Here is a 2,750-nt window from a genome sequence, read left to right on the forward strand (position 1 = left end):
GTACCCCAAATGCTCCCTCTTGAAACCAACTTCATAGTACCGAGTAAAAAAATAAGATGAGAAAAACTTACCTTAAAACAAGAAAGAGTCAAAAGTGTAATTTAAAAAGTATCACAAATGTTAGCACATAATATTTTGAATTAATGTATGATTAGCTTATTTTTGCTTATTTAACTATAAGAAAGGATAAAGAATTAATTATTAATATTCAATAGTCATTAAAAGAACTCTGCACTGGATATGATCCCCATTCATCAGTCAGCTGAGCTGGATAAAAGAAACTTTGTTGCTTTTTTTTGTGAAACACAAACAAGACATTCATGAAAGTCGACACTGAAATCACAGACCCACAGCCAAAGACCTGATCCTGTCAACAGATTTGTATGGGAGGAACTTTGACTTCTGGTCATTCCTATTAGCTAAAAGATCTTACACAGTTAAAGTTTAACTAAATATTTGGAAAAATAACACAGGAAATACAGAGCTGACCTCAAATCAGCAGCAAAATTCCCACCAGTGTCTCTAAATCAGGCTTTCACCCATCATCTGTAAGAGTCTTCAAATGCAATGAGGTAAGCGCATTGGTGGAGTTCAAGATCCTTAGGGCATCAAGGAGGGCACAGAGCAAGCTCATTACCCTGGATTTCAGTAGAGCAGACTTTGGCCTCCTCAGGGATCTGCTTGGAAGAGTACCATGGGATAAGGCCCTGGAGGGAAGAGAGGCCCAAGAAAGCTGGTTAATATTCAAGGATCACCTCCTCCAAGCTCAGGAGCAGTGCAATCAAGCGAAAACACCAGAAGGTCGCCATGAATGAACAAGGAGCTCCTGGACAAACTCAGACACCAATGGGAAGCCTACAGAGGATGGAAGCAAGGACAGGTAGCCTGAGAGGAATATAGAGAAATTGTCCTAGCAGCCAGAGATCAAGTTAGGACCACTGATAGAATTAAACCTGGCCAGGGACATCAAGGGTGACAAGAAAAGCTTCTATAGGTACATTCAGTGATAACAGGAGGACTAGGGAAAATGTGGATCCTCTCCAGAAGGAAATGGGAAACTTGATTGCCTGGGATATGGAGAAGGCTGAGGTACTCAATTACTTCTTTGCCTCAGTCTTCACTGGCAAGAGTTCTAGCCACACTGCCCAAGTCACAGAAGGCAAAGATGGGAAATGAGAATGAAGAACTGCCCATTGTAAGAGAAGATCGTGTTTGAGAGCATCTAAGGAACCTGAAGGTGCCACAAGTCCATGGGACCTGATGAGATGTATCCATGGGTCCTGAGGGAACTGGCAGATGAAGTTGCTAAGCCACTGTTCATCACATTTGAGAAGTCGTGCCAGTCCAGTGAAGTTCCCACTGAATGGAAAAGGGGAAACACAGCCCCCATTTAAAAAAAAAAAAAACAAAACAAAACGAAAAAAAGAAGACCCAGGGAACTACAGGCCAGTCAGTCTCTGGTCTGTGCCTTGCAAGACCATGGAGCAGATGCTCCTGGCAACTATGCTAAGGCACATGGAAAATAAGGAAGCGATTGGTGACAGCCAACATGGCTTCACTAAGGGCAAATCGTGCCTGACAAATTTGATGGCCCTCTATGACAGGGTTACAGCATTGGTGGAGAAGGGAAGAGCAACTGACATCATCTACCTGGACTTGTCCAAAGCATTTGACACTGTCCCACACGATGTCCTTGTCTCTAAATTGGAGAGACATGGATTAGATGGCTGGACCACTTGGTGGATAAGGAATTGGCTGGATGGTAGCAGTCAAAGAATTGCTGTCAACGGCTCAATGTCCAAGTGGAGACCATTGACATGAGGCGTTCCTCAGGGGTCAGTATTACGGTTGGTGCTGTTTAACATCTTTGTTAGCAACATGGAATAGTGGGATCAAGTGCACCCTCAGAAAATTTGGAGATGACACGAAGCTGTGTGGTGTAGTCGACATCCTGGAGGAAAGGGATGTCATCCAGAGGGACCTTGACAGGCTGGAGAGATGGGTCCTTGCAATCCTCATGAAGTTCAGCAAGACCAAGTGCAAGGTCCTACACATGGGTTGGGACAATCCCAAGCACAAATACAGGCTGGGCAGAGAACGGATTGAGAGCTATCCTGAGGAGAAGGACTTGGGAGTGCTGGTTGATGAGAAGCTCAACATGAGCCGGCAATGTGCGCTTGCAGCCCAGAATGCCAACCATATCCTGGGCTGCATCCAAAAAAGTGTGGCCCAGCAGGTCGAGGGAGGTGATTCTGACCCTCTGCTCTCGTGAGACCCCACCTGCGGTACTCCATTCAGGTATGGAGCCCTCAACATAAGGAGGTCATGGAGCTGTTGGAGCAGGTCCACAGGAGGGCCACAAAGATGATCCAAGGGCTCAAGCACCTCTCCTGTGAAGACAGGCTAAGAGAGTTGAGGTTGTTCAGCCTGGAGAAGAGAAGGCTCCACAGAGACCTATCAGCCTTCCAGTACCAAAAGGGGCCTTACAAGAAAGCTGTAGAGGGAGTTTTTACAAGGGCGTGTAGTGATAGGACAAGGAGTATAATGGCTTTAAACTGAAAGAGGGTAGATTTAGATTAGATCTGAGGAAGAAAATCTTTACTCTGAGAGTGGTGAAGCACTGGAACAGGTTGCCCAGAGAAGTTATGGATGCCCCATCCCTAGAGGTGTTGAAGGCCAGTTTGGATGAGGCTTTGAGCAACCTGATGTAATGGAAGGTGTCCCTGCCCATGGCAGGGGTGTTGGAACTA

The sequence above is a fragment of the Tauraco erythrolophus genome, chromosome 4 (genome assembly GCF_009769465.1).
Source record: "Tauraco erythrolophus isolate bTauEry1 chromosome 4, bTauEry1.pri, whole genome shotgun sequence".
Classification (NCBI taxonomy): domain Eukaryota; kingdom Metazoa; phylum Chordata; class Aves; order Musophagiformes; family Musophagidae; genus Tauraco; species Tauraco erythrolophus.